General features: G+C 37.8%; 1 long non-coding RNA gene across 1 annotated transcript in view; it reads right to left on the reverse strand.

Moving 5' to 3' along the window:
• Positions 1 to 335: 335 nt before the first annotated feature.
• LOC130456868 (uncharacterized) overlaps positions 336 to 15,790 on the reverse strand; it is a 36,974-nt gene continuing 21,519 nt past the window's right edge. The window contains exon 2 of the long non-coding RNA XR_008915915.1: positions 336 to 1,359. This is a non-coding gene — a long non-coding RNA (uncharacterized LOC130456868). The remainder of the gene's footprint in view (positions 1,360 to 15,790) is intronic.

Raw genomic sequence — 15,790 nt, forward strand, 5'->3', positions numbered from 1 at the left:
CTATCCCCACTTCTTTCCTTGAATACATCTTGGACTGTGCATGCCAATATCTGTCCTTACATAATGGACAATTACCACGGGGCCATTTTTCAGAGGAGATGGACAAGAAACAAGGGGCAGTTGGACAATATAAATACTGCATCTGCAAAATGTCTTCTTAAAAACTATTGATTTTGTCTTCCCCGAATAGCCTATTACAGAGAAACATTTTTCTAATGCTTTCCAGGGGACCTGCAGGAAATCATTAGGGCTGGGGATCAGTGCTTTATGGGCCCTTGGAGTGAGTTTTAAATATGAACATGAAATGTGAAAAGGGATGACATGACACCAAAGACTCCTTGTTTTCCTTTTTTAATTTTCCTATTTTTTTAATCTAATGTCTTCTTGTACATTCAATTCTCTAGTGAATTGATCCAGAGTGTTACCATAAGAAGCATGCTTCTAAAAGAAACACTTTCCACAGACCATTTTTTTTCAACTAATGCAATACAATTCAACTGGCAGCTCAGTGATATCATGGATAAATGATTGTTATTTGATTTCAAAAGACCTGAGTTCAAATCCTCTTTCAGATACTTACTAGCAATAGGACCCTCTCACTTTGGGGGTTGGAAAAGCCCAACCTAAAAAACTGAAATAGTAATAGCACATACCTCCCAGGGGGTTGTGAGAATTAAATAAGACATCATGTAAAATACCTTACAAGTCTTAAAGCACAATACCAGGCCAGCAATGATTATAAAAACTTGAATGCCTTTACATTGAAATGATAAAATCCTTCCAAGGAATATGGACCTTCAGAGATCATCTAGTCAGACTTTTCCAAAGCATCCCTTATAGTAACTGCCACAAAGAATTATCCATCTTGACCTTTGAGACATCCATTAAGAGGAAATTCACTCCTCCCAAAAGCATCCCTTTCCATTTTTGCCCACTTTGAACTGCTGCCAGGTTTCTCCTTAGACAGAGTGAATATGTCTAATTCAGAACAAAACTTAGAGATCACATTGTGACTTCCATTCATTAGGCTCCATTCAATTCCCAATGACAGGAGTCTTTCTGATCATGTGATCAGAAAGTAAAGCAGCATCCTTGTAAAGCAGCAAAATATGGCAAGTTCTAGTCAGATAAAGTTGGACCATGCCTTTTCAGGCCAGGTTTGGCTTGGGAGCATCATGGTCAAAGTGGTAGTACTGATGAATAATGGTTCTTGAAAAAAGCAGAGACTCCATGTCTAAGTCTGGGGATGGGTCAATAACTTGATATCTGAAGTCTGTTGAGCAATTATGCCTGTGGAATTGTTCCCAAAGACAATTTTCTGAGTTCCGTAACTCCAATGGTGTCCTTCACCTTTCTGATCTGTTGAAAGAGAAACATGTAGAATTACAAAGATATAATAGAAATCATTTTCCAAATTAGTCATAATACTTTATTACATTAAATACAACTTGATGTGATTGATTACTGTTAATTTGATTCCTATATAAAATTTTATCATATGATTAATTATAAATGCAATGTTGTCCATTAAAACTAGTTAAAATGACTTGGTAGCCATTCATATTTAGATTAACTAGCTCAATACATAAAATATCCTAGCACTTAAAGAAAATAAGTATATATATATATATATATATATATATATATATATATATTTGAAGTTTTTATTCTATAAAGCAGAGGTGTCTCAGTTGTGGTCAATATGACCTATAAAACTCTTAAGTGAGTTCCAAATTAAATTAAAATGTAATTGGGCAATGCTAGAAAAAATAAATTAAAAATACATGACAGATAATATTACTTTGTGATTTTTCCAAGTAAATATGCTGCCCATAGGGATCATTTCTACTTGAGATTGACACCACTGCTATACAAAACTTTATTGATCATTTAAAGTTGATTAAATATCCCAATTATAATCATTTCTTTTTTTTTAACCCTTACCTTCCATCTTGGAGTCAATACTGTGTATTGGTTCCAAGGCAAAAGAGTGGTAAGGGCTAGGCAATGGGGGTCAAGTGACTTGCCCAGGGTCACACAGCTGGGAAGTATCTGAGGCCAGACTTGAACCTAGGACCTCCCATCTCTAGGCCTGGCTCTCAATCCACTGAGCTACCCAGCTGCCCCCCAATTATAATCATTTCTATAAAAATGTGGGTATCAGACCCTTAGTAAGGGACTTAGTTCCCTATTCCCCAGTCTATTACTGGAGAATCAATTTGAGCTATAGGCTTGACATCAAGAGACTCTAGATTCAAATGTTTCCTTATATGCTTACTAGCTGTGAGATCATGGGTAAGTCATTTGACATCTCTCTATGTTATTTTTCTCATCTGCCAAATGGGCACAGGGAATGAGGCTTGATGTCCTCTATGATCACATGTAGGGCTAATTTTAGGATCCTTAGGCATTATTTTGACTTGTAATGCCTTTTCCAAAAATATGATTGTACAAAAATTTAGCAAGTTATTATAGTAATATAAATGTGAAGCTTTCCTTGGGTGAATTATTCTTTTACGCTATTCATTCTTCCAAGAAACACAGTGCCTCCTATCAATAGATATCACTGGTGGAGGGAACACTGAAGAAAAAAGGTATATTATTAAGAATAGTGGGGAATGCAAGAATTTTTAAAACATACTGTCATATTGGAACCTAGAGGGACCTGAATCCCCCACAAACATCTCAGTAAATCTCTAAAAACATAAGAGAAGGAATAATGATAAAGAAAATCAAAGAAAACCAGGTATGAGCTTCTCCATATAGGAAAAAAAAATGAAAATTCTGATGAATCTCTGAGTGAAAACAAACCAGAGTAGATGAATGGTAAAAGTCATAAATAATGCAGTCTCAGAGGAGAAGGCAAAGTCAGACCATTGCCCAGACAGCACATGCTTAGGCCTAGGGAGTTGTGGCAGCCAGGTCCAGGAAGTCACTACCAAAGCACATCAAGAAAAAATATGTTCAGGTAATACCACTACACGGTCCCAAAGAAATCCCAAAAGAAATATCCCAAAGAAATAATAAAAAAGGAGAAAGAATCGGATTGTACAAAAATATTTCTAGCAGCTCTTTTTGTGGTGGCAAAGAATTGGAAATGGAGGGGATATCCATCAATTGAGGAATGGCTAAACAAATTGTGTTTGTTTATTCTATTCTATCTATCTATCTAACAAATGTTGGTGATAGAATATTACTGTGCTATAAGAAGTGATAAGCAAGAGGATGTCAGAAAAAGCTGAAAAGATCTGCATGAACTGATGCAGAGCAAAATAAGCAGAACCAGGATAACACTGTACACACTAACAGCAACATTGTATGATGATCAACTATGAAAAATTGGCTATTCTCAGCAATGTAATGATCTGGACAATTACAAAAGACATATTATGATGGGGAATGTGATCCAGCTCCAGAGAAAGAACTGTTGGAATCATCTTTCACATCAGTGTGTTTACAGTTTTATTTAGGGGTCTTGGTTATGTATGACTACTCTTAGAACAATAACCAATATGGAAGCGTATTTTGCATGACAATAAAAATGAGATTTTAAAGAAGAAGAAGAAATATGACCAGGGCATCACACAGGAAGCACAGGGCATAAAACCAGCCAACATAGTACTTTAGCCCAAGGAACAAAGAGGGAGAGAGAGTCAGAAAGTGGTGTCCCCAGGCGTCCCATCTGAGCCATAGCAAGATCCACAACCAGAGAAAGAGTCAGGGCAGCACATCTTTGGTAACCTTCCTGAGCTTCAGTTTTCTCACTTGTAAATTGAAGAGGTTTGGCCAGATGGCCTCTGACCTTCCCTCAAACTCTGTATCTATAATTCTATGAACCTAAGTTAATCATTTAAAGTCACTGACATGGGTTAGCCAGCTGCAGGGAAGAAACTTGAATCCAAGATGGTGGCTGTCAAATCCAGAGCTCTTCCTGCTGCATCCCAACCACTTCATTTACTGTTTAATACAAGTCTGGCTTGTCTTCCTAACTAGGCTGTAAGTTTCTGGTGAACAAGAACCGGATCTCATTTGGGGGGAAGAGACAAATTAGGCATTAAAATAGGTGTGTATTTGGTGGAAAGAGCAGAGGGGGAATAAAAGGAAAAAGAGAAAGGTGTAAGAGGAATGAAGCCACAAGTAGATGGACTAGAACAAGTCAGGTACACCAGAGATTGCCTTGCACTGGTCTTGGGCAAATAAAGGGCTCTTCTGCCCCTTTGTAATGCCATTATAGTGTAGGACCAGTAGAGGGCAGCCTATTCATATTTAAGTGGGTGGCATTGCTCAATGTAGGTGGTAAGAAAGGAACCAAGCATTCTGAAATTGTGTAATTAAAAATAAAATCTTGGAGATGTTGATGTTATCTTAGATCGAGAAAGTCAGAGCTGGGGGAGACTCTGGAAAAATGAATGCCAAAGATGGAGGGACCCTTAGAATGTCAGAGCTGGAAATAATTCTAGAACACTGGTTCTTAACTTAGGGTCCATGGAAACATACACATACCACCAAACACATCTATGTTGACCTATCTACATATATGTATACACATATAACTATTGAAATAAATTTTGTTTTCTGTATAATCTTATTTATTTTATGTTATGAATTGTTCAATATTTTCAAGGTTTATTATATCTTAACTGCCTTCCCTTTCCTCTTCAATATAGTGATGCCATTCTCCTCTCTGTTCCTTGATTAAAACACTCCATCTCCTGCCTTCAGACATTGACATTAGCTGTTCCCCTAACCTAGAATTCTCCCTCTCTCCATTCCTATCTCCTGGCTTCGCTGGCTTCCTTCAAGTTCAAGCTAAAATCTCATCTTTTATAAAAAATGTTCTCCATTTCTCTTCAAGCTATTCTTTCCTCCATAATTACCTCCAAGTATATATGTATATGTGTATAGAGAGACATATTTACATTTATATCCCATGTATATTTGTCTCTTATTTGCCATATTTGTTTGCATGTTGTTACATTCCATATGCTAGGTTTTTGAGGGTAGGGGCTAATTTTTATTTTTATTTTCATTTCATATATCATTGATTTATAGAATAATGTATAATTATGTTATTTTATTATTTCTTATTATGTGTTATATTGTGTACTAATATATATTTTAGCCTTTCTGTGTATCCCCAGTGCCTGGCACTTAGTACATACTTATTAAATTGCTGTTGACTTAAGTAGAGATCCATAGACATCACCAGATTTCCAAAAAGGTCCCTGAAACAAAAAGGCTAAGAATGGCTGCTCTAGAACCATAATTCCCAAAGCTCAAAAGAATCTCAGAACACAGACTATTGGAGCTAAAAGCACAACAGAACAATGAATGTCAAAAATGGAAAGGATGTTAGAATCCATAATGTTGGGGCTGGAAAGGAGGTACTTAGACATCACTAGATCCCAGATTAAGAACTGAAAGAGATATTAATAGTTACCTATCTCAACCTCCTCACTTTCAAGATGAGGAAACTAAAGGCTTAGTTAAGGGTTGGGTTCAATGCCCCAGAGAAAGAAAATACCTAAATCAGTTGCTAACCCCATAGCCTCTGATTCTTAAACCCAGGACTTATATAGCTTATCACCTAATTTTACAGAAGAAGGAACTAAGGTCCAGAGAAGGCTGAGAGGTTTTGCAAGGTGATAAACTAGTTAAAAGCTGGAAAGATAACGAATGAGTCCTGATTCCAAATCCCCTTCCATCCCAATTGTAGAATCTTGCCAATGGAGATAGTCTAACTAAGCCCCTTCAATCTGTAAATTGGGAAACTGAGACTCAAAGAGAAGTCATATAAGTCAGAAAAGTAACTTGGACTGGAACCTGGGTTGCCAGCTATTCAGTACAGGACTCTTTCCATTGCACTACACTGTCCCCCTACAACACTCATCCAGCCAACATTCACCCATCATGAAATTGTCTACAAGTTGGTTTTTGATTCCTACTTCATTATTTTGTTTTATTTGGATTTCCATCAAAGAAAGGATTTTTTTAATAACTCAATAGTATATAGAATAGTATAGTATATAGAATTCTGAAGCTTCTTCCAACTCAGAGTTCTACATATCTATCCATTCTTAGTACATCTCAATAACCCCCAGGCAACCAGATAGCATAGTAGATAGAGAACTGAGCTTGGAGTCACAAAGACTCATCTTCCTGAGTTCAATCTGGACCCAGACACTTACTACCAGTATGACTCCAGGCAAGTTGCTTCACATTATGTGCCTCAGTTTCTCATTTGTAAAATGAGCTGGAGATGATAATGGTGAACCACTTCATTGATCTGACCCCAAAATGGGGTCTCAAAGCCTGGAACAAGACTGAAATGACTGAACAGCAACAAAAACAAGGTCCACCAGTGCTGGCCTCTAGTTTTCAAGTGACAGTCTTATCAGATTCATTACATGATGCTTGAACTGCCAAAGCAAAATTATATCACTAAACACTTTCCACATAATTCACTGGGTCACCAAATTGCAGAGTTGGGAGGAGCCTCATTTCAAACCTCGACAAAATAAATTATCTCCCAAGGGAGAAATGTCCAAAACAAAAATTGTTTGAAAGCAATAAGATCCCCATTTTATTGTCCTTCAATAACCCCTGTACCAAAAACCTCAAGCAGTTTAGAGCAGAGCCCAAAGCACAAGGCTTTCCCAAGGGACATATATGACACAAGAAGTCATTTCTAATAATCCAATCAATATGTATTTATTAAGCATATATATTAAAGGACTTAAATGTCCAAAAATAGAATGATCTACCTGTTGAATTAATAAGATTCTTGTTACTGGAAGTTTATAAGCAGAAGACTCGGTCTTTTTTCAATGTATGTGATGTCTATCCATGTCTATCCATTTTCACTCTCCAAAGACTTGTGTGTCAGTGGTAATAATAGCGAATAGTACTTGCCCGGAGAGGTTGGAGGCACTTTGATTATAAAAGTTTATCGTAATATGGTTAATATTTTTGAGGAAAACCAGATAGGCAACCCATACAAAAGTATTCCAAGGTTCTAACTTGATCTTTATCATCTTTCCTTTTACCAGCCCATTGATGGGCAAAACATTTGGACTGGATTGTAGAATCTGATGCTTTTCCAGGTTCCCATTTTTTCAAGGCCAGAACTCAGTTGAGTTTCATGATGTTTGCCACTTCAGTAACCAAACATTTTGTCAAATAATCCAGAGAAATTACCCAGTCATTCCCACTTGAATCTGAAGATTGTTCTCCCCTTCTTGTTGGTGATTAAAATCTCCCTGATCTTTACAACTACTTGATCCATTGTGTAGTCCTCAAATTACTATTCATCCTTCTATGTGACTTGTGTATATTTGACCAGGAATTGAGAAAGATTCAGCACATGTGCTCCAAAGCTTGTATACAATAAAATTCATCAAGGGGGAAGCTATCTAGCTCAGTGGATTGAGAGCCAGGCTTAGAGATGGGAGGGCCTGGGTTCAAATCTAACCTCAGACACTTCCCAGTTGTGTGACCCTGGGCAAGTCACTTAAACCCCATTGCCTAGCCTTTACCACTCTTCTGCCTTGGAACCAATACACAATACTGATTCCAAGATAGAAGGTAAAGGTTTAAAAAAAAGAAAAGAATTCATCCCTTAGTCAGAATTTGAATGGATGCCTTCTAAACTCTCTTTCAACATAAATTCCACTTCTATAAGACCCTGTGTCACTGATGAAATTGGATTTAAGGTTCACCAGATGTGCCTCATTTCCCTTTCCCTTATTTTGGGGCAGTCCTCTCCCTACCATACCAATCTAGAGTTTGTATTCCACTCCTGTCATTGCTATTATTCCTCCAATGATATTCCCTGAGCACAAATATAGGCATAAAAAAAGAAAAACTCTCTGTTCTGCCAAGAAGAAATTCCCTCGTCTCATTCAAGTTCGAATCTACCTTTCCTCCACTTACATATGTAATGCTCTAACCTATTGGTACTCAGTTGGAGCAGAGGTTTTCAGCCTTCTCAAAGTGATGATCAAAAAGCTTAGTCTCCTTCATAAACACAGCTTTAGCACCTAAATATAATGGAACGACCTAACACTGTAGCAGACATGCAGGCTCTTCTGACATTTATGTGCCACCTCTCGAAAGTCTCCAACTGAGGAAGAGATTGGGGTCCTCACTATCACTATTGGCAGCTGCTGCTGTCTTTCTCCTCCTGAAGATTAATTGCATTGACTCCCTGGTTATGATAACACCTTGAATCACTCCAAATAAGCATGCAAAACCAGCCCTGCAAGTTGACCACATGACCCTGTTCAGAGCTGTAAAGAGTCTGGCTCCAGTTGAATGACTGCTGATCCCATAGCTCTGTCTTTTACAAGTTGATTACTTGCACTTCCCTAGAAGTGCAATTAACCTAGATATTAATGAGACCAGAGTGTAAATGGCTGGTGCTGTCAATCAGTCTTTTCTTTCTAAATGGCAACTGTTCATAAAAGTGACTTGTTTGTATTCTGGCTCACATGGATGGCAGATCAATGAAACAGTCAAATGTCATAATAGGACAACAGGCAGAAGCTTGTTACTGTTGGAATTATGGATGGCAAGTAAAAGGGGTAGAGGAGAGAAGAGGAGAAGTGAGGAGAGGAGAAGAAAGGAGAGGAGAGGAGAGGAGAGGAGAGGAGAGGAGAGGAGAGGAGAGCAGAGCAGAGCAGAGCAGAGCAGAGCAGAGCAGAGCAGAGCAGAGGAGAGGAGAGCAGAGCAGAGGAGAGGAGAGCAGAGCAGAGGAGAGGAGAGAAGAGGAGAGGAGAGGAGAGGAGAGGAGAGATGGAGAGGAGAGGAGAGGAGAGGAGAGGAGAGGAGAGGAGAGGAGAGGAGAGATGGAGAGGAGAGGAGAGGAGAGGAGAGGAGAGGAGAGGAGAGGAGAGGAGAGGAGAGGAGAGGAGAGGAGAGGAGAGGGGAGGAGAGGGGATAATGGTTCATCATCAAAAAGTATGTAATTCTATCAGGGTAGATGATATTAAGGAAGAGGTGTAAACATCTGCATTGCTGTCACACTCAGTGGATCATGGGACCTTGCCATTTGACTTCCAGCTGAAACTTTTCCTATTTGTTTTCTTCCCATTATATTATGAGCCCCTTAAGAATAGGGATTATTATATTTTCCTCAACATTTATCACAGTGCTCAACACAAAGTATTTTTTTATTCATTCATATTTTAAAGGTGGAAGACAGTCCAGAGAAACATTGTATTGAAGACTACTTAATCATATTATCCCTCACCCGCTATTCAGTACTGCCTCTTAAACCAAACTCCACTGATTCTCAGTTCAACACTTTTCTTTATCCCCTAAAGATTCTTTATGGAACAAGGAGAAAGAAAATGGAATTTAGCAGAGTGTAGCCAAAATTCTCTGTAAAGGGATGTATTCTGATCATGATCCATAGAAACTCTTTGGAGACATGGCATTAAGAAGGACACTGAAGAATGGAAGGAGCAATAGAATGATAGACTTCCTTTACTTTACAGTAGATTTGAAAGTTCAAGAACAAGAGGGGAGCAATTTCTAAGAATGTATGCTTCTGGAGATGCCTTTTGCAGAGAAGTTAAGTGACTTGCTTAGGGACACTCAGTCAGTTAGTGGTGAACCCAGGACCTGGTCTTGAAACAATGTGTTTTTAATAGCACCTTAGGAACTGTCAGAAAGAGCTGAGGAATGTTTCTTATAGCCATCTGTTAAAACATAGGGGAAAACAGGTTAGAAAAGATGGCCAACATCTATTCAAAGCATCATAGATTTGTTTAAAAATGACCTTTAAAATCATCCACTCATTTTACAGATGTGAAAATTAAGGCTCAGAATAGTTAAATGAGTCAGAGCTAGTATTTAAGCCCAGATCCTCTGACTTCTGCTCCCTTTCCTCTTTACCATACTGCCTTGGCTCCTTTTGACCTCTGTCACAGAAAAGTTAATTCCTAAAGGAATATGGAGAATAGCCTCAACAATATGTATTAATAACATGTTTTTTAAATTACTCTTAAGGCTTACTAAAAAAAAAGCATTTTCCTTACAACTCTCTAAGGAGAGCATTGCAAATATCATCATTATCCCTATTTCACAGATGAGGAATCTGAGGCTCAAAGAAATTAAATGAATTCTATAAGTTCATGTAAAAGAACCAGAGACAAGACTTAATCACATATTTTCTGACAAAAAGAAATTATGCCCTTTCCACTAGCTTAAACTGTCTACATTTCAAAACACATTAGATACCTTTCATCTTCCTTAGATGGGGTGGGCACAGTCTTCTCTAGAGAAGAATATAAGTCCCTCTAGTAAATTAAAACCTCTTTGAGGGCAGGAATTCTCTTTGTGTTTTTATCCCAGTGCTTAGCAGAGTACTTGGTACATAGTATGTGTTTAAAAAATGTTTATTGACTGACTGTTGGCTAAATCTTTTCCAGTATTCGTATTCTATGGTCCCATGATTCACCAATAAATGCACTGGGCTTCAATGGATACACATAAAGTAGGAGACCCAGCAATACTCCACTATAGGCTAGCCTTTCTATGGTCACAGCAATCAACTGACTAATAAGCATTTCATAGAAGTATAGGATTTGAGAGGTAAAAGGGACCCCACTCACTAGACTGTTAGACTAGAAGACCAATTTATACATTGGAGGAATCTCTACTAAAACATATCTCAAAAGTATGATAAACATATAAATATATACATACATAATACATGCACACTTGTATGTGTATATACATGTATAACAAATATAGACTTATATTTATTTATAAGTTCAGCACAGACAAAAGTGAAATAATCTTTGGCCTTAAGGAGCTTATATCATATCTGTCTATGACCCACCATGTCATACTTTTACTCAGTTTCTCATGTGAGTGAGTCACAAAATAAGTCCTATTTAAGTTCTTTCTATATGCCAGATACTATTAAAAGAAAGGAAAAAAGGCCAGTCCCTGCTCTCAAGAAGATCACAGTCTCATAGAAGAGACAACAATGCAAACAACTATATATGCACAAGATAGAGAAAGGACAAGTTGGAGATGATCTCCAAAGTAAGATCCTAGCAATGTAGAGGACCAGCAAAGGCTTCTCACCAAAAGTGGGCTTTTATTTGAGACTTTGAGGAAGTCAGGGAAGCCAGGAGGAAGAGAGGAAGGAAACATTCTAAGCATAGGGGATAGCAGATAGAAATAGATTAATGTGGGCAACCAAAAATAAGTATAACTTGAAGTCTCAGATAAATTAAGATATTTAATTTTTTAAACCCTCACCTTCCATCTTGGAATCAATACTGTGTATTGTTTCCAAGGCAGAAGAGTGGTAAGGGCTAGGCAATGGGGGTTAAGTGACTTGCCCAGGGTCACACAGATGGGAAGGGTCTGAGACCAGATTTGAACCTAGGGCCTCCCATATCTAGGTCTGACTCTCAATCCACTGAGCTACCCATCTGCCCCCAAGATACTTTTATTAATAATCAAATGAGGAGAATGTGTGAGAAACTTTAAGAGAAGCAATTCCTGGAACTGATGCAGATCAGCAATTCATCTATAATAGTCTTTAAGAGTTTCCTAGAGTATCAAAAAGTTAAGTGATTTGCTAATGGTCATACAACTAGTCTTATAGGAAGCAGGATTTGAATCAATCAATAAACTAGAATGTACTAAAGCCCTACAATATCAAGCACTGTGATAGGCATTGGGAATACAGAGACAATAATGGAACACTCAATCTCTGACTTAAAGGAACTGACATTCTACAGAGAAGAGAGAATATGGAGATATATATGCGTGCATATAAAACATATGAAAAGGAAATTAGAGTTTCCCAACATCCTTGATCCAAGACCAAAAAAAAAAAAAGAAGATGTAGAAGTAAGGGGGAGGAGGAGGAGGATAATAAGGAGGATGAGAAGAGGAGGAGGAGGAGGAAAAAGAGGAGGAGGGGAAGAGGAGGGGAGAAGGAGGAGAAAGAGGAGGAGAAGGAGGAAAGAAAGAAAGAAAGAAAGAAAGAAAGAAAGAAAGAAAGAAAGAAAGAAAGAAAGAAAGAAAGAAAGAAAGAAAGAAAGAAAGAAAGAAAGAAAGAAAGAAAGAAAGAAAGAAAGAAAGAAAGAAAGAAAGAAAGAAAGAAAGAAAGAAAGAAAGAAAGAAAGAAAGAAAGAAAGAAAGAAAGAAAGAAAGAAAGAAAGAAAGAAATGTCTTAACATAAGGAGTAGGGATGGAGATGGCAATGTGAGACAGGCACTGAGATGAGAAAGCCTGAGAAGTTACCTGAGGAAGACAACTCACAACTAGCATGTTATCACTATAGCACAAATTATGGAAAGGAAGACTATGAATCACAAAATCTGTGAAGTGACAAAGATCTCAATGACTATCTGACAACCTGTAATCAAGGGGGAAAATTCCCTTTACAAGGTCTCCCACAAGTGGCCATCCATCCTCTTTTGATGGCTTCTATATTTATGATGACCCAAGCCATCCATTCCACTGGACAGTTTTAATTATTAGGAAGATTTTAACACACAATTTAGCTAAAAATCTGTCTGAATATAATTTCCCTACACTGCTACTCCTTTTCTCCTCTGGGGTCTTGAAGAATTCCTCTGTTCTATGATAATTCTTCAAATCCTTGAATATGGCTATCACTTCTTATATCCAGAGAATCTATCTTCAATTTTCTTCAACTGGTCTGCTAATACCATGGTCTGGAAGTCTTTCCTCATCTTCTTCTTAATGTCTTCTACCTTGTTAATCTCCATTAACATTCATTGGTCAAAAATGAACACAAAAGATCAGAATTGAAAGAAATATGTAATGGTACAAATCAAGGCTTTTACAAATCAGTGTTAATGATGTATAATGTTAAAGCTTAATTTTTAAAAATAAATTCTTTAACACAGGTGTTTTTTATCCTACTTGCTGAACAAAATCTCTCCTACTATCTTTTTTTAAAAAACTTAATTGGAACCTAAGTTCCAGAGTTAGGTATAAAGTTAACCTTGTATTTGGCACATTCACAAATGATTGCATGGCATCAACAACTACAACAAAAACAAGAACTGATCCTACCAAAGGTATCAAGGATTGGTGGAAAGAGTGCTGGTTTTGAAATCCAAGAATCTGAATTCAAATTCCAGTGCTTCCAAAAACAACCCATATCACCTTGGGCAAGTCAGTTCACTTCTCTGGACCAGAGCTTATTGTTGTTCAATTGTCTACCATTCTTCATAGCCTCGATTGGGTTTTCTTGGCAAAGATACTGGAGTGGTTTTTGCCATTTCCTTCTCCAGATTATTTTACAAATGAGGAAACTGAGGCAAAAATGTGCAGTGACTTACCTAGGGTCACACGGCTAGTAAGTGTCAGAGACCAGATTTGAAGCCAGGACCTTCCATCTCTGTGCCTGGCTCTCAGTTCACTGAGTCATCTAGGTGGCCCCCTGAGGCCAGATTTGAACTCAGGAAGATGAGTCTTCCTGACTCCAAGCCTAGCACTTTATCCACTAATCCCTCTAGATGCCCAGGCCATAGCATCTGTATCTCTAAAAATGAGATGATGGATTCAATAGCCACTGCATTCCCTTCTATCTCTAAATCCATGAATCTTTCATTCCACCCCCTAGGAAGCTATTAAGCTACAATTTATAGAGGTATTTCCAACCAGGTCTCCTCACAGAACTGGGACAGGTTTGCCCAAAAGCTTACTCATCCAAAAATCTCTTCCCCCATGATGCAGTGGGCAGCTAGGATATACATATTCATAATCTTTAATAAAGAGTAGCAGTTACAAATCAGAAGGGCAGTCCCAAAATTGATTTGTGACAACCAATGAAACATTCAGTAAGAAAACTTGTAGATCAGAGTAAGGCAATCCTCTCCAAGGATCCAAAAATTACTGATTTGGAGGAAATCAATGGGCAGGTCCATTTTCTTCTCCATTATTTTCTAATATTCTGATCCTCCAAGATTAATTGGACATGTAGCCAAATTAGACATTTAAAATTGAAATCCATTTTTCTACACCAATTGTTGTTCAGTCTTCTATCCATTCATTACCATTAGTTCTATGAATTTATTCAATCAATAGCCATTTATTATGTCCTTAAAATGTATGAGAGGTTGTATTATATAGGATGGATAAGGGAATACACAAATAAATGCAAAAATAAACAAGGCATAGCTATGCTGCTTTGAAATTTGCAAGTCAACATAAATACCAAGTCACTCTACAGTCACAATAAAGTAGAAGGAACTAGAATACACCTTTATTTGGGGAAAGGTTTTTTGTTTTTTGTTTGTTTGTTTTTTACTTTGGGGAAAGATCATTAGATCTGGAATCTGAAGACCTAAGATCAAGCTGTGTCTCAGCTATTTCCTCCCTATGTTACTTTGGGTGAGTAATTAGCCTTTCAGTTGGATGTTCATGAAATAGGAAGAGTGGATTAGATGATTTCTATGGGACTTCAAGATCCAAATCCTGTGATCAGGTGAGCATATGATCCCCAGTTCTGGATTTCTCTTCCTCATCATCTACTTTCCTGGTTTCATTGCCTTCCTTCCGGTTCAAGCTAAAATCCCATTTTCTATAAGAATCCATTCCTTATTTTTCTTATTGCTAGTGCCTTCCTTCTTTTGATTAGCTCTGATATAGGCTGTGGAAAGAGTGTCCCTAAAGTCTTGGGGCAATTTTAAACTTAATACTACTCTCAGACTTTGGGAATAGCTTTTACCACCTATACATAGTCCTTTGAATGTTGTTTCTCCATTAAACTGTAAGCCCATTGAGAGCAGCGACTGAGTTTTCTTCTTTATTTTTTTATTTTTTTAAACCCTTACCTTCCATCTTGGAATCAATACTGTGTATTGGTTCCAAGGCAGAAGAATGGTAAGGGCCAGGCAATGGGGGTTAAGTGACTTGCCCAGGGTCACACATGTGGGAAGTATCTAAGGTCAAATTTGAACCTAGGACCACCCATCTCTAGGTCTGGCTCTCAATCCAGTGAGCCACCTGACTGCCCCCTGAGTTTTCTTCTTTTTTCCCCAGAATTTAGCATAGTACCTGGCATAAAGTGGGCACTTAATAAATTTTAAAGGACTGACTGACTTAGGTACAAAACATTATGTGAAGTGCTAGAAAGGAAGATGGATGATGAAACATCAAATAGCATTGAAAAGAGAGTTATGTTTCTGAGTCAGGGGATATTGCTTCAAAACATAACTCACTCAGCATGTGTGACCAGTTGCTTAATCTCTCTCTGCTTCATTTCCCTCAAGTGTAATATGTGCTTATTAGCATGCCCATGGGATCATGGGAAAGTCACTTCACTTCCCTGGGCCTCAATTTCCCCATTTGTAAAATGAGGAGATTGCACTGGATGACCTAGGAGAGCCTCAGTCTCTTCCACTTCTAAAACGTCATTCTTAAGCAACTATGATCCAAAATGAGAGGGCTTAATTAGATGGTCTTCAAGGTCCCTTTACAGATAGAGAATTAGACTTGGACAATGGAAGAGCTAAGTTCAAATCTTGCCTGGGCCACTTACAAAATGCATGGCCACAAGCAAATCATTTAACCATTCAACTTCAGTTTCCATAAGATTTGAATAATAATAGCATGTACATCACAAGGTTGTTGTGAAGATAAAGTGAGATAATATATGCAAAGTGCTTTGTAAATCTTCAAGTGATATGTAAACACTAGCCATTATATTCTTGTTGTTGTGGTTGGCATTATTTTCATATAAAGTTATCATTGAAAGTGTCCCTTAAGAGATGGAACTTGAGAAGGG

The sequence above is a fragment of the Monodelphis domestica genome, chromosome 1, assembly GCF_027887165.1.
Source record: "Monodelphis domestica isolate mMonDom1 chromosome 1, mMonDom1.pri, whole genome shotgun sequence".
NCBI classification, from domain to species: Eukaryota; Metazoa; Chordata; class Mammalia; order Didelphimorphia; family Didelphidae; genus Monodelphis; species Monodelphis domestica.